Consider the following 26,896-nt stretch of genomic DNA (forward strand, 5'->3'; position numbering starts at 1 on the left):
CGAACATTTTATATTACTGTACAGGAAACCTCAATGGTCATTTGTTTTATTTTTGTCCTTTTCTAAAGAGATTAAAACACAAACATCCCTGCAAGTGTACTGACCTGCTCAACAGAAAATCGCATACGAAATTTTTGCAAAAACCACCCACCGTTTCCACCCAGTTTCGAACTGGGGACCTTTCGCGTGTGAGGCGAACGTTATAACCACTACACTACGGAAACACATCTTCATGTTGCAGACATAAATCTTTAGGTGCATGCTTATTAAAAAGCATATAAAGGAAATGAGCGCTGCACCCAACTAGTGTGGCAAACAGTTTAAAATTCTGTCAGAATCCAACCGCTGTTTCTGCTCGGTTTCGAACCGAGGACCTTTCGCGTGTTGGACGAACGTGATGACCACTACAATACAGAAACCTACTGATGAGGTGCATGTGCTTTTTAGAAGATGGCTCCTTCCCATAATCTGCTCTGCAAGCAGTGTGACAGTCTGTAAATTCCACAAACAACAGAACAGAGGTTATTCGCCATGGCAATCTGCCTACAGCTCCTTGGTACGATGGCCTTCACCTGTCTCAAAAGTAAGGGTTTTGTAGCGAATTGCAGCATTTATATTTAACATGCCTCCACTTGTTTCCACCCAGTTTTGAACTGAGGACCTTTCGCGTGTAAACAGACGTGATAACCACTACACTACGGAAACTTGGTTTGGATGTCAGCCCCACCGCTTCTAGGGTACGCTTGTTCAAAAGCGACAGAAACTATAGACTGCCCAGTGTTTTTAACATGGCAAAATGCTGCTAATTTTTTTGGCAGACCGAACATTTTATATTACTGTACAGGAAACCTCAATGGTCATTTGTTTTATTTTTGTCCTTTTCTAAAGAGATTAAACCACAAACATCCTTGCAAGTGTACTGACCTGCTCAACAGAAAATCGCATACGAAATTTTTGCAAAAAACAACCACAGTTTCGAACTAGGGACCTTTCGCGTGTGAGGCGAACGTTATAACCACTACACTACGGAAACACGTCATCAGGTTGCAGACATAAATCTTTAGGTGCATGCTTATTAAAAAGCATATAAAGGAAATGAGCGCTGCACCCAACTAGTGTGGCAAACAGTTTAAATTCTGTCAGAATTCAACCACTGTTTCTGCTCGGTTTCGAACCGAGGACCTTTCGCGTGTTAGGCGAACGTGATAACCACTACACTACAGAAACCTACTGATGAGATGCATGTGCTTTTTAGAAGATGGCTCCTTCCCATAATCTGCTCTGCAAGCAGTGTGACAGTCTGTAAATTCCACAAACAACAGAACAGAGGTTATTCGCCATGGCAATCTGCCTACAGCTCCTTGGTACGATGGCCTTCACCTGTCTCAAAAGTAAGGGTTTTGTAGCGAATTGCAGCATTTATATTTAACATGCCTCCACTTGTTTCCACCCAGTTTTGAACTGAGGACCTTTCGCGTGTAAAGCGAACGTGATAACCACTACAATACGGAAACTTGGTTTGGACATCAGTCCCACCGCTTCTAGGGTACGCTTGTTCAAAAGCGACAGAAACTATAGACTGCCCAGTGTTTTTAACATGGCAAAATGCTGCTAATTTTTTTGGCAGACCGAACATTTTATATTACTGTACAGGAAACCTCAATGGTCATTTGTTTTATTTTTGTCCTTTTCTAATGAGATTAAACCACAAACATCCCTGCAAGTGTACTGACCTGCTCAACAGAAAATCGCATACGAAATTTTTGCAAAAACCACCCACAGTTTCCGCCCAGTTTCGAACTGGGGACCTTTCGCGTGTGAGGCAAACGTGATAACCACTACACTACGGAAACACGTCTTCAGGTTGCAGACATAAATCTTTAGGTGCACGCTTATTAAAAAGCATATAAAAGAAATGAGTGCTGCACCCACCTAGCGTGGCAAACAGTTTAAATTTTCTGTCAGAATCCAACCACTGTTTCTGCTAGGTTTCGAACCGAGGACCTTTCGCGTGTTAGGCGAACGTGATGACCACTACACTACAGAAACCTATTGATGAGACACATGTGCTTTTTAGAAGATGGCTCCTTCCCATAATCTGCTCCGCAGGCAGTGTGACAGTCTGTGAATTCCACAAACAACAGAACAGAGGTTATTCGGCATGGCAGTCTGCCTACAGCTCCTTGGTACAATGGCCTTCACCTGTCTCCAAAGTAAGGGTTTTGTAGTGAATTGCAGCATTTATATTTAAAATGCCTCCACTTGTTTCCGCCCAGTTTTGAACTGAGGACCTTTCGCATGTAAAGCGAACGTGATAACCACTACTCTACGGAAACTTGTTTGGACATCAGTCCCACCACTTGTAGGGTACGCCTGTTCAAAAGCGACTGAAACTATAAACTGCCAAGTGTTTTAAACATGGCAAAAAGCTGCTAATTTTGTTGGCAGACCAAACATTTTTTATTACTGTAAAGGAAACCTCAACGGTCATTTGTTTTATTTTTGTCCTTTTCTAAAGAGATTAAACCACAAACATCCCTGCAAGTGTAATTTTTGCAAAAACCACCCACAGTTTCGAACTGGGGACCTTTCGCGTGTGAGGCTAATGTGATAACCACTACGCTACGGAAACACGTCTTCAGGTTGCAGACATAAATCTTTAGGTGCACGCTTATTAAAAAGCATATAAAGGAAATGAGCGCTGCACCCACCTAGCATTGCAAACAGTTTACATTTTCTGTCAGAATCCAACCACTGTTTCTGCTCGGTTTCGAACCGAGGACCTTTCGCCCTTTAGGCCACCGAGTAAGGGAAGGGGTCCGCGGACAGATTAAAAGGTAGTGCCTTGGACCAGCGCGCAACGCCCCCTAGGCGATTTTTCAGGGCCCGGCCGACCGCGCCCGGCCGCGGGGGGGGCCCCGTGGGGCGGGCCGGAGGCGTCGCGTCGGGCCCGGCGGCCCCGGGGGCCCCGCGGGAGCCCGACGAAATTCGGCCCCCTTGCCCGCAACCCGGGCCTCGGCCACAGGGGGGCTCACCGACCGCCCGCAGTTGATTCGACGCGCACCGAACACGGAGCGCACGCGTGTCCCCCTGATCGCCTTTTCGCGAAATTCCCTGACATCACCCACCGACCACCAAGCGCCCGTTCGTCCCACCTCTGACCTGTGAGCAGCCCGTGACCGCCCCCTGACCACGCCCACTGACACGAACAGCCTATTCGTCCCCCTGACCGCCTCTGTGACCACGAAAGGCCTGTTCATCCACGGCCAATCTGAGCGACGGCCCGTGGCCCCGCCCACTGACCACGAACAGCCTATTCATCCCACTGACCGCCTGTGTGACCACGAACAGCCTATTCATCCCACTGACCAACTGTGTGACCACGAACAGCCTATTCATCCCACTGACCGCCTATGTGGCCACGAACAGCCTATTCATCCCACTGACAGCCTATGTGACCACAAACGGCCTGTTCGTCCACGGCCAATCTAAGCGACAGCCCGTTGCCCCGCCCACTGACCACGAACAGCCTATTCATCCCAATGACCACCTATGTGACCTCGAACAGCCAATTCATCCCACTGACCGCCTGTGTGACCACGAACAGCCTATTCCTTCCACTGACTGCCTATGTGGCCACGAACAGCCTATTCGTCCCCCTGACAGCCTATGTGACCACGAACGGCCTGTTCGTCCACGGCCAATCTAAGTGACAGCCCGTGGCCCTGCCCACTGACCACGGACAGCCTATTCGTCCCACTGACCGCCTATGTGACCACGAACGGCCTGTTCGTCTACGGCCAATCTAAGTGACAGCCCGTGGCCCTGCCCACTGACCATGGACAGCCTATTCGTCCCACTGACCGCCTATATGACCACGAACGGCCTGTTCGTCCACGGCCAATCTAAGTGACAGCCCGTGGCCCTCCCCACTGACCACGTACAGCCTATTCATCCCACTGACCGCCTATGTGACCACGAACAGCCTATTCATCCCACTGACCACCTATGTGACCACGAACAGCCTATTCATCCCACTGACCGCCTGTTTGACCACGAACAGCCTATTCATCCCACTGACAGCCTATGTGACCACGAACGGCCTGTGCGTCCACGGCCAATCTAAGTGACAGCCCGTGGCCCTGCCCACTGACCACGGACAGCCTATTCGTCCCACTGACCGCCTATGTGACCACGAACGGACTGTTCGTCCACGGCCAATTTAAGTGACAGCCCGTGGCCCTCCCCACTGACCACGTACAGCCTATTCATCCCACTGACCGCCTATGTGACCCCGAACAGCCTATTCATCCCACTGACCACCTATGTGACCACGAACAGCCTATTCATCCCACTGACCGTCCACGGGGAGCCTATAGGGGCTCCGTCAAATAAGTTGCAGGTGGGATGCTGTTTTCGACTTAGACATTTTCAGCGGGTGAATCCCTGTAAAGAATTGGGGATTTCATCATATGTGCTGAAGTCCCCAATTCTTTACAGGGATTCACCCGCTGAAAATGTCTAAGTTGAAAACAGCATCCCACCTGCAACTTATTTGATGGAGCCCCTGTGAGCTCTTTGTGGACAGTTTGATTTTATGCTAATTTTGGCCTGTGTGACCCCGAACAGCCTATTCATCCCACTGACAGCCTATGTGACCACGAACGGCCTGTTCGTCCACGGCCAATCTAAGTGACAGCCCGTGGCCCTGCCCACTGACCACGGACAGCCTATTCGTCCTCCTGATCTCCTGTGTGACCACGAATGGCCTATGTGTCCCATCAGCAGAACTATGCATTATTAGACTTAAAATGGCATGTCCATGGACAGCTTACAAGGACCCTGTCAAATAAGTTGCAGGTGGGCACCAAATAAGTTGCAGGTTGGCACGGGAAGGTCCCACCTGTAACTTATTTGACCGGACCTGTTTAGGCTGTCCGTGGTCGATGCATTAACAGGTCACAAATCATATTGTAAATGTTTTATTGCTTAAAACATGCAGTACAGTGGACAGGGAAGACAATGCAACATGTTGGTGTACTTTACAGCTCATAATTATGCATAATTAGCCTTAAAATGACATGTCCACGGACAGCTTACAGGGACCCTGTCACATAGGGTACAGGTGAGATCTTTTCTATATTTTGATGTCATGATTGATAAAAAAATGCATAAAAATGATTAAATATCAATTTTACGATAATCTCTGGGCCCCACTGAGCGATTTGCAGCCTTCAGAACCCCGAAATTCCACTGTCCACGAACAGCCTAAATTTTTGAATGGGATAAGTTGCAGATGGGACGTCCAGATCTCAGCCTCTGGACACAATTTGGAGATGAAACCTGCGCTCCTGTGCTCATCTGGACATGCCCTGCCCATGGTGTGAATTTCAAAGAGATTGGAGAAACTTGAAAATCCGACCCAAAAAATCTCAAAGGGAGAACTTTTGAGTCGGATTTTCAAGTTTCTCCAAACGCCCTGAAATTCACAGCACTGTCTGGGCACGTCCAGATGAGCGCAGGAGCGCAGGTTTCAGCTCCAAATTGTGTCCAGAGGCTGAGATCTGGACGTCCCACGTACAATCTATCCCATTCAAAAATTTAGGCTGTTCGTGGACAGTGGAATTTCGGGGTTATGAAGGCTGCAAATCGCTCAGGGGGGCCCAGAGATTAACGTAAAATTGATATTTAATCAATTTTATTCATTTTTATCAGTCATGACATCAAAATATAAAACAGCATCCCACCTGCAACTTATTTGAATGGCCTGTTCGTCCACGGCCAATCTAAGCGACAGCCCGTGGCCCTGCCCACTGACCACAGAGAGCCTATTTGTCCCACTGACCGCCTATGTGACCACAGGAAGGTGTACACGAACATCCTATTTGGACCCTGTCAAATAAGTTACAGGTGGGCAAAGTAAGGGCCCACCTGTAACTTATTTGACAGGGTCCAAATAGGCTGTACGTGGTCAATGCATTAATAGGTCATATTTCATAATTACAGTGTTTTTATAAGGTGAAACCTACTGTACACCACACTGGGGACACCATACAACACACTGATGTACATTAAAGCTGTTAATTATGCATAATTAGCCTAAAAATGGACTGTCCACGAACAGCCTATTTGGACCCTGTCAAATAAGTTACAGGTGGGCAAAGTAAGGGCCCACTAAAAATTGACTGTCCACGGACAGCCTATTTGGACCCTGTCAAATAAGTTACAGGTGGGCAAAGTAAGGGCCCACCTGTAACTTATTTGACGGAGTCCAAATAGGCTGTCCGTGGTCAATGCATTAATAGGTCATATTTCATAATTACAGTGGTTTTATGTGGTCAAACCTACTGTACACCACACTGGGGACACAATACAACACACTGATGTACATTAAAGCTAATAATTATGCATAATTAGCCTAAAAATGGACTGTCCACGAACAGCCTATTTGGACCCTGTCGAATAAGTTACAGGTGGGCAAAGTAAGGGCCCACCTGTAACTTATTTGACAGGATCCAAATAGGCTGTACGTGGTCAATGCATTAATAGGTCATATTTCATAATTACAGTGGTTTTATAAGGTGAAACCTACTGTACACCACACTGGGGACACAATACAACACACTGATGTACATTAAAGCTATTAATTATGCATAGTTAGCCTAAAAATGGACTGTCCACGAACAGCCTATTTGGTCCCTGTCAAATAAGTTACAGGTGGGCAAATTAAGGGCCCACTGTAGCCTAAAAATGGACTGTCCACGAACAGCCTATTTGGTCCCTGTCAAATAAGTTACAGGTGGGCAAATTAAGGGCCCACTGTAGCCTAAAAATGGACTGTCCACGAACAGCCTATTTGGACCCTGCCAAATAAGTTACAGGTGGGCAAAGTAAGGGCCCACCTGTAACTTATTTGACGGAGTCCAAATAGGTTGTCCGTGGTCAATGCATTAATAGGCCATAATTCATAATTGCAGTGGTTTTTTGTGGTCAAACCTACTGTACACCAAACTGGGGACAGAATACAACACACTGATGTACATTAAAACTATTAATTATGCATAATTAGCCTAAATATGGACTGTCCACGGACAGCATTTAGGGCACCCGTCAAATAGGTTACAGGTGGGATGCTGTTTTTGACTCTAACGCACTTAACGGGGTACTACGGACCCCAGTCTTTGTGGACTGTCTGAGGGGACCCTGAGGGGCCACAGATTTCAAATTGGAGCCATTCGGAGCTATTGGGACCGTTCCGTGGGGATGTCCACCAAACGCCTATGAAAATGAATGGGATAAGTTGCACGTGTCAGTGGCTCCCGCGCGGCCGCCAGGGGTCCGAGGGGCCCCAAACTCGACAAAAAGTTGCGTCACGTGGCCCTCTGCGACAGACCGAGCGGGCTAGGTCGAGACATGCCAAGTTTATTTTTAGCTATTTTTTATGCACCTCTCTGTCTCCCATTGATCTCTATGGGAGCATGTGTCTGCTAGGGTTAATTCAGCAGTTAGGATTAGAGGGCCTACTAGGCTCGGGAAGCATCTAGAGCCACGATACTCTGGGGCCCGATTCGGGGGAGGTCCTACGACCTTTCGACCCCTTAGGGCGACTGTTTATTTGATTATCAAAAAGTAAGACTGTTAAGTTAGCACTTTTAAACATCCGTTCACTTAAAAATAAATCACTTTTAGTCAACGACTTAATAACCACATACAACCTGGATTTTATGTTGCTGTTTGGGAAGATCTAAATGCGTCTCTTCGCTGTGACATTTTCGATACAGCACTTGATGTAGAAGAGGACAGACTCTGTGTGTGTGTGTCCAGGTCCTGATCTTCAAAAATACTCCACTCTGTGCAGACGAAGCAGTTTTGCAGCTGGATGAGAGCATTTTCAGTCCAGGCTGTGATGGTCTGTGTGGCTGGTTTTGTTTGCCTCCTGAGGGGGGTGTAGGCCGGGAAGAGGAGCAGGGAGAGGTGGTCTGATTGTCCGAGGTGGGGGAGGGGGGACGCTCTGTAGTCATGTTTAATGTTGGAATAAACATGATCTAATGTGTTTTCTCCCCTAGTGGCACACTTGACGTGCTGAGGGAATTTGGGGAGAACAGTCTTAAGGCAAGCTTTATTAAAGTCCCCCGCGATGATGTGAACGCCATCCGGATGAGCCCTCTGTTGTTTAGTTACCATGAGCTGAAGCTGGCCGAGACATGAGACAGCCTTTATACTGTTTTCAAGGTTCCTCCTCACCCGCTGTACCTTTCACCCACTCAGATAAGGTCCTTACTGCTACTTAAAGACACAAACTGGTACTGAAATAAACTGGCCAAATCTGACCGTCCCTAAGGTCAGAGGTCCTGTCCCATATGTTCCTGAAACGTCACGCACAAGCACGTACACACATATACTTTTATACATTGAATAGGTTCTTTCTCTTATGATACCTGTTTGGGATCAATGAATATTAAAATTTCCACAACAATTCCCCCCTTTTTATCATTCAGATTACCCAATCATAATAATAAAAATAATAGAACAAATTTTAAGTCATATCATCACTTATACTCTTCATCTCTGGTTACCATTACAAATCTTGAAACCCACATGGCATTTCAACAGGCTAAGAAATACAAAGAAATAAAAGTAGAATAAAATCCCTAATTTCGACCCCTCTCCTTGTACGTCATCACATAGCGGATAACCACAGCTTTTAACCTTCTGTTCATATCAAAAACATTCATAGAAAGAAAGAAAAAGAAAAGGAAACATACACTTTAACACATGTCACAGTAGCTCCCACTACTTGTATCATCATATTTCGTTCATCCAATTGAACAGACTCCCAGCTTTAACCAGTCTCTGTACTGAGCTGGAGACACACATTATAATTCATGGTAAACATAACAATATTGATAATCCTATCGCTGAAATTGGTAGTAAAGTACCCCCAACCCCCCAAAGATTAACAATCTTATCCATTTACCATCAGTCCACGCCCATTTCCATACATCACCTCCATTTTCCTAACCATGTTTTCTTAACTTTCAACTCGATTCAGCCAATGGTTTTACTTAGTAAGCTCTATTTAACACCATATTTAATAAAATCTATCCAGAAAAGGTTTCATATTTTTTATCCATTCTTTTAACCAATGTAGTTGTTCAAAATTAACTCTAATATTTCCATTACGGACCATCTTTTAGCTTATTACCATACATATTCTCCCATGATTGGCCTTTCTTACCCTTAATGGAAAGCCTAATCAAGTTTCTTCAATAATAATCCCTATAATTTACCTGAAATATTTTCTAATGAATCCTTAACCAATCAAATCATTTGATCTAAGCCCTATTTTGATTCAATCAAATAAAATCATCAAAATCATCACAAAAACAGATTCTTTTGCTAAACTCAAACCATTAGTTGGTGCATCTTCCTCCAGGTGTGTTGGTCATCTCGTTTGCCCCATGGACATTCCGTCTTCACCAGGGTGACTCTTTGCGAGTCGTTGCCGTAGTCTTCCCTCGCCGGTGAGGGAGGCTGTTACTAGCACGAGCCTTTGACCCCTCACGTTGTCCTCCTATTTGATTGTTGAGGCCTGTCGGTGTAGTCTAAGGTGAGAGGCTTCGACCCAGGTGTCCCACTCTCCAACCATTTTCTGATCATTACCAGATTTGCCCCTTAGATCACGATGCACCCCTACTGGAGTGAACCATCTCCTGCTTTGACCTGTGAATGAAGACCTTAAGTATTTTGTTAGTGACCGCTTGTCTTGCCGCTCGTCCCCTTTGGTTTGACCTGTGGAATCTTCACCATTTGTTCACCTTGCTGATGATATGCATTAAGAATTTCAAGTTTATTCTCAACACTTGTCCAATTCAACTCTGTTTCTTCTCATTTTACAAATCATCTTATCACTAAATAATTTCTTCCTCACTTAATAGCACTCGGGGTCGGTCCTTTTACCCTGAAAAACACTCAACCCACTTTGCTCATGTCCACAACACAATATTTATACATTTGGAACAGAATTAGTTCTGTTTTCTGCAATCCTTCCTGACATTCTGCAAAAGGAAAATCTTAAGTTATGCGCTGCGCAGGTGTGGCCTTGTTTCTTTCTGCCACAATAACAATCCAGGCCAGGATAGTTAGTCAAATTCATCCATAACCATTATTTTATTAGGCACATTCTGCCCTGCATCAAAGTCTGCATGCTCTGTAAAGAAAAACAAATGTCGAGGTTATTTTCAGATAGTAAAGTACACGTAGTTTCTTTTGTCTGCTGTGCTGCCACGGCCTTCGCTGCTGCATCTGCCCTGGCGTCTCCTGTTGAAACAGTCCTGCAATTTTGTTATCAGCGTGTGCGGCACACTTACAGACAGCAATTTTGTTAGGGAGAAGAATGGCTTCTTGCCAGGCTTTTACCCTATTAAGCCCCTTGTCCTCCCAACATATACCGTCCCTTAATAAACCAAATTTTGTCAATTGTTATCCAAATTGTTACCATCCCCCCTTTTGATGCATGAATCCTTTCGTGCATCAATCTAACATAATGGTGTTTGGATAAAGTTTGCCATCAACACTAACCCAAACGTTGTCCCAAAGCCAAAATTCCTCCAGACATCTTTCTCTGCCTCTGAAACAAAAATATGACTTAAAGCCACAAACACATCTTCTTATCAGAGTATTTGGAGGGCAACGGCCCTCAGTCTTACAGTGTATCCTGCTTTTCAGGCCTGTTGTTTGGTCTCTTAATCCCGTCATCTACAAACATTGTTTCTGAAAATTCTGTTTCAATTGTTTCTGTCAGGTCAGGTCGTGCTGTACAGACTTGGTCAATGTCAGTCAAACAACATTTTCCCCCTTTTGTTCACAATATTCATAAATTTGAAGGACTCTCTTGATAATTTGATATTGACTTAGCCAATATGTCACTTTGTTATTGCCTGCAAATCTATAACATTTTAGTTTATCTCAACCCATGATGGACGACGATCTACCACTTCACAAATCCAATTTACATAAATGCTTTTAATCCATAGATTGATTCATAATTACCAGTAGCAGACAGAGCTGGATAACTAATCCATTTAAAGCTCGTCCCATTTTCTGCATCATCTTGTCATCAGATTGACTCAAAACTATTAGCTTCCTTAAAACTTGTCATTTGCCTTAACCCATCTGTAATGATAAAACCCTCATTCCAGAGGTTAATGACACAATATACACACTATTCAGACGCAGTATTCGTACCCCAAACTAACACATACAAGACATAGAGTGCAGTCACCATCACACACACTCATATTAGACACATATTTTAACTGTTCATTTTTAATGTTCGCTTTTCATTATATCATCTCTAAAAAGATTTAAATTTTAAGTAAGATTTTAAACTTCACATTTTACTGTAGCTTTTACCTAATTTTACATGGTCTTTTAACCAGTTACAAAGCATGTCTGTTCATTATTCATTTCATCTTAGAAAAGTCAGCTGGGTTGTTTTGGTTCATTATCACTATTTTGTTCTTTAGCAGGCCGATAACAAAAAGACAGACACAGTTACCATCCCTTCCTCCACTCAAGCAGTCTCTCTCACTATAAACAAATAATCTTTTTCAACAGCCTCATAAGACTGTAATTTAGACAAATTGTAATATTAAATTTATTACATTAACCTTTTACCATTCACCTTTGTTATCCAGACTCTTCTCAAATCTACAAAAGCCTGTCTTCATCTTTAGCCACCACCATGCCCAACGACCTTCAGGAGTTAAAACTATGTTATAAACATATTAGCTCAACATTAACTCTTCTATACATTTTACTTGCCCATATGGCAACCAACATCATGTCCCTCATATAATTAAGTTTTGTTACTGTCTCCGCAGCAAATAATGGCTATCACCTCATGGAATCAGCTGGCTTTTGAAAGTCCACTCCCGCTAGCTATTTATACACTTGTCACAATGAAAAACAAGCCATACAATCAATGCGGTTTCTGATGAGTGGTATAGAGGAACTCACATTTCTGGGTCAGACTGCCGTAAAGTTAATTTTAACCTCACAGCGCATCTCACCTCTCAATGCTCTGCTGACCCCGGTGGCCTCCAGTAATCAGCGCTCAACTCTCATACCTTTCACACAAATAACACCTCCATCCGGAGTTGCCCAATGTTTCGTGACCCCCTGCGTTGGGCTGTCCCCTGGCCAGGAAGATCATCCCGTCATTGAGTAGCCACTCGTACACACGTACACACTGGTGACCGCTCTTTCCCAATACAATCAGTTTTCTTCAACAGAACTCAGCTGTTTTCTGGAGCTTAGGAAAGGCACGTTCAAGAGTCACCAGAGCCATTCCGATTGCCTAATAGTGTTCACAGGGAGACAGGTTAATAACAACAGTATTTAATCACTTAAATCCATTAACTATCTTAAAAGCAGCAACCTAGCTACTTAGACTATACTCAGTGAATTTAGATCACAACCGTACATTCAGTGTTCTTCATCTGTAGCCGGAGCCATCGGTCCTGAATGGTGGAGACTAAATGAGACAAAGTTGTTACTGGTCCTAAAATACGCTAATCAAAATGTCACCTCTATCGTTTAAGGTCTGTATTATTATTTTAAAGACTTCTTTAAAGTCATTCAGTTTTACATTTAAAACATTTACAAATACAAATTGCCCTCTGAACGGCAATGATTTCTTTTAACCTCTCCATGTCTATGATTTTCAACTGAAACACTGTGCTTTACTATCAATAACTTATTTTCACTTATGACACAGGCTCAGATAACAGCTTTTAGCTGACATTGAATGAGAGAGAGACTCTGAGGCATTCAGGACTGGTACACTGCATTTTCATAAAACTTTTAACATCAGACTTTATCTGCCATCTTTTAACTCTAGCCCAGCTTAAGGCATCTTTGCCAGAAACTACATGTGTTTTCAAATAAACATAGTTTTACAGTTGTCTTTTGCCCATACATCAGGAAATTTAGGCATTACAAATTTCCACTCAGATTGAGTCTGTTGCACTGGCAGTTTCAGCCACAGCACACATCAGATTTAGATAAGCGAACTGTTTCATTACAGCCAATAGCAGACTTATCTTTTGAAAGCAAAACATCAGCTTCTAGTTCTTTCATGGTCAACTTTTCAAGCTGTTTGTTTAATCAGATGCCTTTCTACACATTTTACATTTAGCAACTGTTAATTCGGTAGCCTACTACTTCTGCTTATTTGTTCTTACATAAAAATAATTATTCTAGTTCTCAATAACGTTTCACATTTCTCAATCTCCAATTAGGATTTACTTTTTGACGAGGCAAGCACTCTCTGCTTGTGATACTTTTGCAGTTATTGTAAATCATCTGTGAGATTAGTCTCTCTATATACTCTAAAATCCTTTTTTAAATGTTTAATTACAACACAATCATCCTGTTAGTTACTTTGATATATTTTGCTACTCACATTTGTTGGAGTCATTATCTGTAATTTTACCTCAACCTTTATTCATCAATTCACTTATAAAAATTACTATTATAGATCTTTTCTTCAAAAGGATTCACTTTAAGAGTTCAATCCTTTGATCTCGTTTTTATCTCTTGTTCCTTCTCAGACGAAAATTTAATATCATCATATTAAACACTGATCTACTTTCAAGCCCACATTAACACCAGAAATTTATATCACTTAATTACACTTTGTTTTTTTTACACCTTCTCGGTGGGCATTTACAGTTACGTGTTAAATTGTCCTGCTGACCACAATCAAGACACTCTCTGTCATCTAGTGGGTTCATGTGTCAGCCTCAACTACAGCATCAGACACCTGTCCTTTACTATAGTTTGATCACTGTGAGCTTGCAAACGGCTCCAACTTACTGCACACCCTTGAAGCAGTGTGTGTCCCATTCAGGAATGTAAACAGAGCCACTGATTAAGCAGTTCTCTGTATTCTTTTACAGTCCACCAGTGGCGGATTCAATCCCAATAGCTGAATCATAATCTTTATCATTATTATTGGCATTAATTTTCATTAGCTGCATCGAAATGCTCAAAATATTCTAAGTTGTTTTCACAAAGTTTTCGTTTAACTTTAGTCATACTTGTCCAAGGAAATTATCCTGACCCATAATTTCATTTATAAAACAGACAATATATTTTGCTTCAATGACTTAATATCAACAAATATCCACCATTATACATTATTGATTTCCAGAATTTTTTGTCAAAGTTGTCTTTACATTTTACTAATTTGGTATTATCATCAACAACCCTAATTACAGAACAAGTACATATCTAACATCCGGGAACCGGGCTGAATAATCAAACCCTGTTGCTGTACCCCCAGCATAGCTGGACCCTAGGTTCAAAACACAATGGTTATCAAACTAAAACTAAACCTAATTTCAATCATTATTTTACCATTAAAATATAGAATTTTTCCCCATTTTGCTTAATGAAACATTCCTTATCTTTATATCACATTAATCCCCGTTAATCATACTCAATGCCTTATTTTTATTCTGAAACTCATTTTTCATACCATTTAAACAGTTAATTTGACTTCCATAAATTCTGTCAGACATTTTATTTTCATCACATATAGTTTTCTACTATATTCCTTCTCAATCTTTCCCTACATGTCCAGTTCCTTCTGTATCCTCTGTTCTACATGCTAATTCTTTCTTTTCTCTACATACCAGTTCCTTCATTATCTAACCAGTACATGATTGTTTGCTAACAATCCCCACACACATATCTCACACACCAACCTTTTTGTTTTTCACTTCCCTCTTCCATCAAGTCTCTCACTTACAGTTCCCTCTATTTCACACAGACAGCCTTATTGCTGCTTGCTACTTCAATCCTTATCATGTAAATTTAAGTTCTCAGACATCTAATGTCATGCATCCATTTACTGGATGAAGAAGTAAAAGCTTATTTCTCCTGGCAGTTCGACTTTTTTATCTGCCTATTCACACATGTTGAATGCAGCCATAACAACCTTTTTGTTTCTCACTGCCCTGTTCAACTGATTCTCGCACTACTTTCAGTCTAGTTGTGCTCAGTGTTCCCTCCCTGGGGAAATCATGGTATTTTCTCAGTTTTTTCAATATCTAAAACATAAATTTTCCCCCATAATTTTCTCATTTGATAGAAAAACCGGTGTATCAAATTTTGCATGCTTACCTTGAGACTTCCCCATATTGGCTGCTTCTCTGTTCTATGTGGATTTCTCTTCAACGCGCGTTTTCTTGATCTGTTAGGCGTCCCCAACAGACCCGATTTTTTCTTTTAACCCAAATCGGTCGGGTTGCACTATTAGTGCACTCCTAATTAAGGTTTACCAAAAACTGTTCTGGTTCCCCCTAATTAGCCTCAGTACCTAAAAACAATTTGCTCCGTGGCGGAACAACTCATTTTCAGGTTACCTATCTGTTTGAAATCTCTTGATCTGTTACAGACCTCAATTAATCTCAGATAATTTCCTCTCGTATCTGTTTGAAACCTCTTGATCTATATATAGATCTCAATTAATCTCAGATTACGTACCACAGAAACAGCCCTCAGCCAATATGGTTCACTCACATTTCATACCCGAAACAAAATACTTTTCCCCAAAAGAAAATATTTTAGACGTCTCTTACCAGAGATATGTTGGTTGCCACGGGTTCGCTTTCTTTTGATTCCAGTGGAGCCCCTCCCGGACCCGACAGCGGTCGGCCCCTCTCTCTCAAGCTTACGAGGTAGAGCTGGAACTGCTCAGTCCAGGTGGCCAAACACCGTCCGCTCTCAGGTCCAGAAGGCACTTCCAAGGAACCCCACTCTGACACCAAAATTGTTGTGGCAAAAATTCTGTTAAACATCATCACTGCGTAAGAGACACTCAGAGTCAAATTAATAAAAAGGAAAGTATTTATTCTTGCAAGAATAGGTTCAGTCTAGTACACAGAAGTTACGCTGTGCAAGAGAGTGACACACAACAGGAAGACATGAGACAGCCTTTATACTGTTTTCAAGGTTCCTCCTCACCCGCTGTACCTTTCACCCACTCAGATAAGGTCCTTACTGCTACTTAAAGACACAAACTGGTACTGAAATAAACTGGCCAAATCTGACCGTCCCTAAGGTCAGAGGTCCTGTCCCATATGTTCCTGAAACGTCACGCACAAGCACGTACACACATATACTTTTATACATTGAATAGGTTCTTTCTCTTATGATACCTGTTTGGGATCAATGAATATTAAAATTTCCACAACATTAGCATTGGGATTGATGTGATTTACTTTTCCCTCCACTTGTTAATGCCACATTATCACCAATACATGACCAACTTTAGATGTTGATGTATCATTGAAAATAAATTATGGTGATTATTGTTTGCTTTAGTTGGGCTCTTGACCCTTGACGTCTTATCATTAGTTTGTCTCTGGCTGCTGTAACTGTGTATTTCTTATAATATTTGTTATGCCAAAAAATGCAGGAGAAAATGTCATCAGATGAAGTTGGTCATGTATTGGTGATAGTGTGGCATTAACAAGTGGAGGGAAAAGTAAATCAAAATTTAAAATAATCCGACTATGCCACAATGTGGCATTAACTAGTGGAGGGAAAAAAACACAAATGTTATGGCGAAAAATGCAAGCGAAACTTAGATGATGTTGTTCACTTTTTAATGATTGTATACCGTAATTCCTCAAATAAAAACCGGGGCCTTTATTTACCTGAACTGCAGGAGGTAACAAGCTTTTATTTGAAGCAGGCTTTTGTTAGAGGCAGGCCTTTATTTCTAATTCCATCTTTTTGATAAATAATAGGATTGGGCCGATGGACGATGCAATCATCTATCGCGATGGCTGACAGACATCACTATGTTGAGACGGCATCGCGATCCCCCCCGCCCCCCCATGTTTCCATGGTGACGCGTCATGCTTGGCATGTGATTCACCACAGCCAAAATAGCGCTGTATGACAGATGTAGCACTTTTATTTCTAAATATTAACAAACTTGCTTACCATGTTATCAACTATCTTCTATTCCGATTCTCAAATACATGCAAGTGAGTTTGTTTTGTCGTTTAAAAAACCTTTATCAATGATCTTTATCTGTAACGTGAGATGTTTGTTTGGGCCGCAGCAGTTAAGAGATTCCTGTCTGTTGGATTTATTACAGCACGTGAATTCATCAGTTTCTCCTAAAATACATGAAAGTAAGTGGCCGGTGAACTGGAAGTAGAGTAAAAAAAAATTATGTTCAGAATCAGCACGAGCTTTATCCTTTCGCAAATCCCCCCATAAACAACAAAGTCTAGATGCGATATAAATAAGAAATTCACTGTGCAGTGCAGACAACTTCAGGGTTTATGATGAGATTTTAGTGAGAGTGCAGAACGCGGTAAGTCAGTCATGGCTTAAAGGGAGCGCTATTGACAATCTAAATAATAATTTTGTTCGACTACGGCAGCTGGTTAAGTCCAAAAATGCGCAGTTCTTTGGCAGTTGGGTCTGTTCGAGGTCGGATCACGTTCTCACCACAAACAAACCGCTCCAGAGTTCGCTTGAAAGCGTACGGAGACCACCTCTTCGAGGAGGTCTCGGTACGCTTATTTGGTCCGCTTTTGGTGCGCACCCATGTGCGATTGCTGCTTTCACACCTGCTCAAACGAACCGCACCAAGGGGGAGAACGAACTCTAGTGCGATTCAACCGAACTAAATGAGGCAGGTGTGAAAGCACCCTAAAACACCTCGGCAAATATATTTGAATGAATAATTATTGCTGGTTCCATAGACACCATTGTGTATTTTACAAACTATAAATGTATTGTTTTGCTATAAATTATATGTATTTATGTCTGAAACCTAAAATAAAAATTATGTGGTTAAAAACACTGAATAGTTGTGATATATACGGACGGTATGACCAGCGCTGAAAGTCCGTCTTTAGCTCAGCGCCAGCCATAGCGCGAAAGCACAGTTTGAATTTGGCAGTGATGTCACGTCACTGTACATCCGCTCCTCAGTGGTCAGCTCCTGCAGTGCGTGCCAAAATCGAAATTGCTGATGAGATGTAACGTTAGAGGGAAATATCTAGTGGAAAATGATTATGTTACGTTATGTCATTACATGAAAGGCACTTAGGAGATTACCTATCAACACTACATTTTCCCCAGCCTTAATTTAAGACCGGCCTTTAATTGTCTGTGTTGACCCCGCCCCCGGCCACTATCAGAGGCCCAGCCGGCGTTTAATTGACTACCGGTTTTTATTTGAGGAATTACAGTAGTCATCTTTTAGTGGCCTGATTGACTGATATCAGAGTCTCTGATTAAATTGTTTAATATTAATTGTTAATTTCACATCCCAATACTACTGCAGAAATTCATGCAGTGCCGTGATACTCTGAAAGATTTCACACGTCACACGCATCACACACATGACCAGCGTCGGCCAATAGTGAGCCTATTTAACGACACAGAAGCGCTGCACTATTACACTAGTAAACTCACTCTAGGCCCACAGAGAAGAAAATCCCTAAAAAGCCTGTGGAGGAGTGACCCAGCTCTCAGATTTCATCACAAATATCCTAATTTGTGTTCCGAAGATGAACGCAAGTCTTACGAGGTTGAAACAACATGTAGATGAGTAATTACTGACAGAATTTTCATTTTTGGGTGAACTAACCCTTTAAAAGTAATTTGAATAACAGATTGTCATAATACTGATGCCACAATATCACAAGGCTACTGTAAATCATGTGAAATTGACTGCTACTGTTTTTTATGTAATATTATTGTGGCAGAATAAGTTATTTTATCATCTGATTAGTTTAGTTTGGGGTATGGATTGGCTGGCCAATGGGGTGGGGTCTCCTCTCCCTGGCATTTCCGTTCCCATTCCTATTCAGGTATGTTAAGACTGTAGCTTGTTTATTGAGGATGCAGGACAGCCAGCTAATAAAGCATTACAGTAATCTAGTCTCGAGGTCATGAATGCATGAACTAACTGACTAAGGTGGAAAAAGGCTATTCTTGTAACATATGAAATATGATTTTCGAAAGACTAGTTGCGGTCTAGTATAACACCCAGATATTTTACTGTAGTGGATAAAGTAACAGGACATCCTTCTAAATTAAAGTTGTATTGTACAAGGTTGTGGGGGTAGTTTTTTGGACCAATAAGTAATACCTCCGTTTTATCTGAATTTAATAGCAGGAAATTACACGTCATCCAGCATTTTATATCTTTGAGACACTCTGTCAATTTAGATGAGTTAGTGTTCTCATCTGGTCGTGATGAAATATATAATTGAGTGTCATCAGCATAACAGTGGAAATTAATTCCATGTTTTCTTATAATATTACCAAGTGGCAGCATATATATTGAGAATAGCAGAGGGCCTAACACCGATCCTTGCGGCACTCCATAGCCTACTGACGTTATCTTCGATTTTGCCACATTTAAACAGACAAAATGATAACGGTCTGATAAGTACGATCTAAACCAGCTTAATGCCTGTCCCTGAACACCAGTGTAGTTTTGTAGTCGATCCAAGAGTATTTTATGATCTATAGTGTCGAACGCAGCGCTAAGATCGAGTAGAACTAGTATTGAGATACAGCCTTGGTCAGAAGCTAAAAGTAAATCATTTGTAATTTTAACTAGCGCAGTTTCTGTGCTATGATGCGGTCTGAATCCTGACTGAAATTTTTCATAGATATCATTTTCTTGCAAGAAAGAGCACAATTGAGCGGACACAACTTTTTCTAGAATTTTAGACATAAATGGAAGATTTGAAATGGGTCTGTAATTTGCTAGGTTATTTGGATCTAATTGCGGTTTCTTAATGAGAGGTTTTATTACTGCCAGTTTGAATATTCTTGGAACATGACCTAAAGATAAAGACGAGTTAATAATATTGAGAAGAGGCTCTTCCACTACAGGTAACACTTCTTTCAGTAGTTTAGTGGGTATTGAATCTAATAAACATGTTGTTGGTTTAGATGCAATGATAAGTTTATTTAACTCTTCCTGTCCTATAGTTGTAAAGCGGTGTAGTTGTTCTTGAGGGGCGATAATTGAGGCTGAATCATAAGACACCATAAAAGATTGTACATTTACAATTGTGTTTCTGATGCTTTCTATTTTCTCATTGAAGAAATTCATAAAATCATTACTACTATACTGTAATCGAATATTTTGCTCTGGTGATGTTTGTTTATTTGTTAGTCTAGCTACGGTGTTGAATAAAAACCTTGGATTATTTTGGTTATTTTCTATTAGTTTGCGGAGATGCTCAGCCCTGGCTGCTTTTAGAGCCTTTTTATAACGTGACATACTGTCTTTCCACGCGATTCTAAAGACCTCTAAATTAGTTTGTTTCCATTTACGCTCTAAGTTACGCTCTAAGTTTCTCTCTTGATAACATGCGTAGCACTGTTGTACCATGGTGCTTTAGTTTTCTCTCTAACCTTTTTTAATCTAATTGGTGCAACAATTTCTAGTGTACTAGAGAAAACGGTGCTCAAACTGCTAGTCATTTCCTCTAGTTCATCTGTTTGTTTGGGTTCACTGAGCAGCTGAGATAGATCAGGTAAGCTATTTGAGAATCTATCTATAGTGGTTGGAAGGATTGTTCTGCCTGGTCGATAACGTGGCGCAACATGACAAATTTCAGGAGTACGTATTATGCAAGTTATCATGTAATGATCAGTGACATCATCACTTTGCGGTACAATATCTATATCAGTTGGATTGGTTCCATATGATATAATTAAATCTAGTGTATGATTTAGACGATGAGTGGGACCACTGCTGTTTTGCTTGACCCCAGAGGAGTTTAATAAATCTGTAAACGCAGCCCCTAACGCATCATTTGTGTTATCTACGTGTATGTTAAAGTCTCCAACAATTATTGCTTTATCGGTATTGACCAATAGATCTGAGAGAAAGTCTGCAAACTCTTTTAGGAAATCAGCATAGGGCCCTGGAGGTCTATATACAGTAGCCAAGGCTAGAGATAATAGGGATTTCTTTCTTACATCTAAGAGCGTAACATTTAGCACAAGTACTTCAAACGAATTAAACCTGTGACCTGTTTTCTAAGTAACATTTAGAATATCTCTATAGATTGTTGCAACACCGCCGCCACAACCGATCAGACGGGGCTCATGCTTATAACAGTATCCTGGTGGAGTGGACTCATTTAGACGAAATAATCATTTGGTTTAAGCCAGGTTTCAGTAAGGCAGAATACATCGAAACTATTATCTGCGACCATTTCATTTACAATAACCGCCTTAGGTGTGAGCGATCTAATGTTTAGAAGACCTAGCTTTAGAAATTGTTTTTGTTCACTGATATTGAGATTTTCAGGTTTAATTACAATAAGATTTTTCCTAGATCCTACAGTAGATTTATTGTTTGGCCTCACTAAACGAGGAATAGACACAGTTTCTACATAATGTTCTACACTACTTATATCAATTAAGTTGGGACAGCAAAGACTGTGATTTGGACTTTGACTTACTAGTCATATGGTGTGTAACGTCTTGGAGATGTTGTCCGACAGAACAGCCGCTCCGATTCTGCTGGGGTGCAGGCCATCAGCACGGTAGAGCCTAGGTCGTTCCCAGAACAGATTCCAATTATTTACAAAGAGCAGTTTCTGTTCATTACACAATGACATTAACCATTCATTTAGTGCAAATAATCTACTGAACCTTTCCTGTCCTTGTCGGTACGTGGGAAGCGGTCCAGACACGATGATCGTTGCTTCAGGTGATGTGCTGCGTACCGTCTCGATCAGGCTCCTGTAGTCCTTCTTCAGAACCTCCGTCTGCCGCAGACTGATGTTGTTCACTCCCGCGTGCAGCACAACAGCTCCGACGCGTTCGTCAGCGTTCAGGATCTCGGGAACATGTGCAGCGACATCTAGAACACAAGCACCAGGAAAGCAGTGAGTGCGCACCTTACTCTTACCTGAGGTAGCACGGACATGACGGACGAACTGCTGATGATCACGGCGTCGTCGCGTTCCGACTCGCGAAGAGGGGAGAAGTGGTTCCGGGTGGAGATCTCGAAGACCGGGAGAGGTGGAGAGGTTCTTGGTCTGGTCCTGGCTCGTGTCTTCCGCTGAGGAATCACCCAGGGCCCATGGTGTTGTGTCGGTGCCGGAGTGAATGAAGCCAGGGATGATCGCGTCCTGGGTGCTTGCGTCCTGTGCAGAGAAGCACGCGGAGTAGACGAGGTCGGAGTCAAAAAGTTACTAACCACTGACTTGTGAGCATCGGCGCTTGATGTTTCAAGCGCTGAACGCCGATCTCGCAGCTCGGCTTGCCTCTCTAGCAGACCACGGATCTGCTTCTCCACGGACTCCAGCTCCAACAGCACCGAATGCAGCTCTAATGTGTCCTCACCTGCACTCAGAGGTAACGTTAGACACACATCCGATATACTCGCCATTATAACAGATGAACAGTAAATTAGTAGTGATACTACCAATATCACTACTAATTTAGGACTGAAATCCTGGATATAACCCGTATCCTTTCAGTGAAACGGGTGTAAATGAGATCAATAGGCGAGAGGCCACGTGTGCGATGCTAGCGGGCTAAAGGCTAGTAGCGGAGATTCGAAAAGTTGGATCTACGTAGCGAAATCAAAGCAATCCGATTGTTTTTTATAAGGAAAAGTATCGAAGATAAGTTCACATGCTATAAAAACAGAAAGTGCTTGTTTATAAATGAGTGGTAAAGAAGAAAATCAAGGATTTATGAATCAATTCGACGGAGCTCCAAACACAAACCGCACCCCCATGCGCAAAGAGTTGTGTCTTAGAAATGCATTTCCAATCACATTTGGCTGGCTGCGTCAGTTAATGAGCATGCGGTTTAATGAATTACCGGAGAACGTGCTTCATGAGGCTCAAACGCACACACACGCAAAGGTCTCTCGCTCTCTCCCTCTCCGCCGTGCGCGTGCTACACGGTTTGGAGCACAGTTCTCGCATGCGCGCTCTTGCTCGCTCAGTCTAGATTCCAGGAGATTTGAACTAATTTGCGGGCATCAGGAAGCGGACATCAGGGAGCCGCTATCAATATGCGGGAGACTCCCGGAACTTCTGGGAGACTTGGGATGTCTGCAATATTAAATTACGGAAAGAACTGAGTTTCACTTTGCAGTGTATTCTTGTAGTTTTTATAGGTTTTCAAAGTAACTTGAAAGTAAAGTAATTAGTAATCTGATTTTACTTGCAGTAATCAGTAATGTAAGCAAATTACAATTTTAAAGTAGTAATTAGTGATTTGTAGTGGATTACTTTTTTTGAGTAACTTACCCAACACTGGTAACCATACAGCTTTACATCTGGTGTTTGTTCAATCCAAATCATAAGTAAGCCTCACCCTTTTTTTACATTTGGAGTTTTGTGAATTTAGTTTACCTCTTAGATTTTTTTGTTAAAGGTAAAGGGGGAATGGAACATAAAACTCTTTAAACCCTACTTTTGTTTTTTATCTATTTTGCAGCTTTACCATAGCCTATTCCCAATTTATTTTCTCTTTTTTTTCTGCAATGTATTATATTGTTTTATTGTAAAGTGCTTATGCTTCTCGCCTCATTCAATGTCCTGTTATACTGTATATCTGCTCTTGCTGTATGTGGTGTCGTCAGGGATCCTGAGTGCTATAGCCTCATATTTACGACACAGTGTCTGTAAACTTTTTTGCCACTTCTCCCTTGGGTGTCTTCACTTTCAACCGTAGGGAATATCTTTTGGTAAGGACAGTCTTCTTCATCCCCCCGACTCCATGGACTATAAGCCTGATATTCTCACCGCACAGTCCAAGGCGATCAGCTGTTTCATTGGTGATATAATTGGTGTCAGATGTGAGGTCGATTAGTGAGCCAATAAGGCAACCCGAGTTTGTCGTTACTTCCATCAGCATCATCACCACTGGATGTTCTTGCAGTCCATCTCCAGCCTTGGCACATACAGTTGATGATATTTTGTTTGAGAACACATTCTTGCATTTCTCTCTTTGTTCTGGAGTAAGCTCTGCAAGAAACTTCGTGTTTGTTGGTTAGGCCAAGTTTCTTTCCTCCAATTTTTATGGTGCTCTGCTCCTCACTGGTGCTGTATTTCTTTGAAGTCGGTGGCTTAAGACACAGAAGGTAATTGTGGTCCGATATCCCTCCTTTCCGACAGTCTACTTTTCGGCAGAGGTATCTGGGTGTGCATCCTTTCCCATCCTTGGGGTGGGGCCGCAAACACTTAGAGCACAACCATAGCTTCTTCACATGGGCCCTTTTTCTTAAGAGATCTTCTTCCCTGGAGACCTTGCACGCAAATAGCTTGCCGGCATGGGAGTCATCTTCACAGACAGTACAGCTGGGATAGTCGTCCTTCTGACCTGCTGTGGATTTAGTGAATGCCTTCCTCCCTCTCTTATCTGGGTATTCTGCAGCACCCTTTTCCACAGGGCCTTTATCTGCAGGGCTTGGCTCCACCTGTTCCAACTCCTCAAGAATCTCCTCCTGCTTCTTCAAGAATACTATGAGGCAATCAAAATGATGCAGTGGAGAGAACCTGTTTTCCGGGTCAGTTTTGTGCATAATCCACTCCTTCTTGAGTGAACTGGGAAGCTTGCTTTCAAGAGATTGAGCAACAACACAGTTCTTCACGGCGTCTTCTTCACCAAGAATCTGGAGGTTGCACAGTGCCCTTTCCACAGCCTGGATCAATTCAATGGTTCTTCTTGGATTGTTTCCTTTATCGGGGGGAAGAGACTGGACCTCGTTGGTGACCATTAAGACTATTTTCGCTCTGTTCCCGTATTTGCTGTCCAGTAGCCTAAACATATCGTCGGCGGTTCCACAGCTAGATAGGACAAGATCCTTCTTGACCTTTTCGTGGAGACTATTTAATAAGTGGAACCTTTTTAAACATTCCACACCTTGTGGGTTACCCAATTCTTGTAGGTCCTCCCACTCAGTCTTCCAGCAGTAATAGTCCCTCATGTCACCAGAGAAAGTGGGTAGCCGTGCTTTTTCAAGGCTGATTTGAGGCTTGAGATTAGAGTATCCTTTGGTTCTTTCTGGGCTGCTTTGCTGTAAGAGAGGCCGGGTGTTCATGTTTAATGCCCCAGTGTACCTTTTGGACTTCAGCTTGCGATCGGCAGACATGTCAGGGAGAGAGGGGAAAGAAGCATCTTGTATCGGATCCATAATATATCATACATAATATATCATAAATTCTGAATAATACACAAATATAAATAAATATAAATTCCAATATAGCCAATACTATAAACACTATGGAATAATATATAATATATTATGGAATTTAATCAACATTCAATATTATAAATATTATAATATACTTAGTGTTTAAACTAAATGACTAAACAAAGCATACACATTTAAACACAGAAATGCTACAGTTTCACACACACCAAATATACAACAATGTCAATGTTATACACTAAACCATTCGCCCAAAACCACAAAAGGTATTCTCAGTGTTTTGGCCCAAAATTAAACCAGTGAGTGTAGTTTTAAGTAGTAACGCTGAGCATAGTAATCCATTATCAATGTAAAGCAATTAACTGCATTACCCATCCGGCACCGCAAACAGGAAGTAACTCGTGTGACAGTGAAACGCTCCAAATCCAAACATTTACTTAAAATATAACCACGGATACTATAAAGCCGACATCGTTAAACATCAGGCCGCAAACAAGGTTTTATCAACGTGACCAAAGTAACAGTTATCAGGCATACAAACCGCGCACATATACAGCGGCAGTACAGCGGTAGCGCAAACAAACAAACTTAAAACCGCAGCACAATGGATAGAAACAGCATCTTTCCGGTGATCACATCTCTCCTGACGAGACAACATGCCAAAACTAGTACTCGCTCCTGCTTATAGCCCGTACTCATTCATTACTGGATTCTAACACACCGTTTTTTGGGGATTTTTACTGGTCCACGTTTCAACTCTTGACTGGCCCGTCCTTCAATCAGGGAAGTGAACCTCCCGCCTATTAACCTGCGTTACATTGCTGCTTAACACCCGTGAAGTAGTGAACACGACAGAGTGAGTTCAACAGCAAGCAGTAAAATCAGCCGCATCACAGGTGGACTCCACATGCACAAACAACAGGTTCTTCTTTGCTGCTTTTTAATCTAAGTTGAACTGCATTAGACAGTTTGTCACACAAAGCATGACATTCCAAAGATTTGGATTACAGGAATAAAATCTGGTGTATTTTATGACAGCATATTAATAAAAATATGCCCCACGATAAACAATATTACAGAAATATTGCATGATTATGGTTAAATGATCACACAATTATTTTATGAATTCAATATTTTAAACTGTAGTATTGTTTAAAATGTATCCTTTGAAATGCCAAATCATAACAGAGTAAAATTTTATAATTTCAAATGAAATAAGTTCATAATCCTGATTTGGACCAAATGATCACTGGATTGATCTGGGCCACATTCCTTCCATCAACAATCGGCCCTCACCGTTGCCACAATGCCCAGTTCTGGCTGAAAGGATACGTGCTATTGCCGACAGAAGGCCAGCAGTGGTAGCTTGAGGCCACATTCGGCCCAAGCTTGCTTGCGATGTGGGTTTGTGTGGATTAATCATGACATTAAGATAACAGGTAATTGTTTCTTTATACTGTGTTTCGATCATTAAAAGTGTACTGTCTCCATCTGATTCAGCTCATCACTTTGTCAATAGAAAGGGGACTAAAAATATATATTTTTTCCCCAATTGTCCCCAAAGACAAATTAAGAGATATGTCTAACAACCAACAACACAGTGATGTGCTCAACACAAAACACTACTGGGAATATCCCGTTTTTATG

At 42.0% G+C, this 26,896-nt stretch overlaps 2 protein-coding genes and 5 non-coding genes across 7 annotated transcripts in view; 1 reads left to right on the forward strand and 6 right to left on the reverse strand.

Annotated features, from left to right (window-relative positions):
* The window catches only part of LOC143747602 (transmembrane 4 L6 family member 1-like), a 484,334-nt gene that overhangs the window by 366,936 nt on the left and 90,502 nt on the right, over positions 1-26,896 (forward strand). The window lies entirely within an intron of this gene.
* The window catches only part of LOC143747598 (uncharacterized), a 171,747-nt gene that overhangs the window by 29,250 nt on the left and 115,601 nt on the right, over positions 1-26,896 (reverse strand). The window lies entirely within an intron of this gene.
* On the reverse strand, positions 152-224 carry trnav-cac (transfer RNA valine (anticodon CAC)). Its single transcript has one exon. It is a non-coding gene; the product is annotated as a tRNA-Val (tRNA).
* On the reverse strand, positions 1,155-1,227 carry trnav-aac (transfer RNA valine (anticodon AAC)). Its single transcript has one exon. It is a non-coding gene; the product is annotated as a tRNA-Val (tRNA).
* trnav-cac (transfer RNA valine (anticodon CAC)) lies at positions 1,781-1,853 on the reverse strand. The gene has a single exon. It is a non-coding gene; the product is annotated as a tRNA-Val (tRNA).
* On the reverse strand, positions 1,977-2,049 carry trnav-aac (transfer RNA valine (anticodon AAC)). The gene has a single exon. It is a non-coding gene; the product is annotated as a tRNA-Val (tRNA).
* Positions 2,264-2,336, reverse strand: trnav-uac (transfer RNA valine (anticodon UAC)). The gene has a single exon. It is a non-coding gene; the product is annotated as a tRNA-Val (tRNA).

Source organism: Siphateles boraxobius, unplaced genomic scaffold, assembly GCF_051911475.1.
Source record: "Siphateles boraxobius isolate OS27281-9 unplaced genomic scaffold, OSU_SipBor_1 23, whole genome shotgun sequence".
Taxonomy (NCBI): Eukaryota; Metazoa; Chordata; class Actinopteri; order Cypriniformes; family Leuciscidae; genus Siphateles; species Siphateles boraxobius.